Here is a 630-nt window from a genome sequence, read left to right on the forward strand (position 1 = left end):
CGCGCCACGTGCTCTTACTCTTTATCGTGCGGCTCGACGATTTGACCCGGACTGGAACCTAGGAATGTTATGTCCGCGTATTGCTAGGTATTACTCGGTATTGCACGGTATTGCTAGATATTGCTTGGCAATAACGAGAAATACCGCTATGTGAAGACCAATACCGAGCAATACCGAGTAATACCGAGTTTTTCTAGAAAAACTCGGTATTGCTTGGTATTACTCGGTATTGATCGGTATTTGTCTTCACATAATGGTATTTCTCGTTATTGCCGAGTAAAATCGACAAATACCTAGCAATATCGAGCAATACTTAGCAATATCGGATTGTCATGGATTTAAAAAACGCACGTGCGACATACCCACTATTCGTCTGGTCGGGTCCACGGTTTTGTGCCTGCTACGTGGCGCGATCTCAGTGCCGGCCGAACGTAGCTCTACGTCCATTCACCAGACCAAATAAAAGTTCCTCATCTAGAGGATTCGAGTGATAACCCCGCGGTATCTGCGTTCGATCGCGAGAGACGAACGTCTCGTAAACCCCTATTGCATGCGTGTAACCGAACAGGATGAGAGAGACGTGGCCATAAGATTCTCTGCATGTGCCTGGGAGCTGATTAAGCGAGATTG

The sequence above is a fragment of the Dendrobium catenatum genome, unplaced genomic scaffold (assembly GCF_001605985.2).
Source record: "Dendrobium catenatum unplaced genomic scaffold, ASM160598v2 fragScaff_scaffold_120, whole genome shotgun sequence".
Taxonomy (NCBI): Eukaryota; Viridiplantae; Streptophyta; class Magnoliopsida; order Asparagales; family Orchidaceae; genus Dendrobium; species Dendrobium catenatum.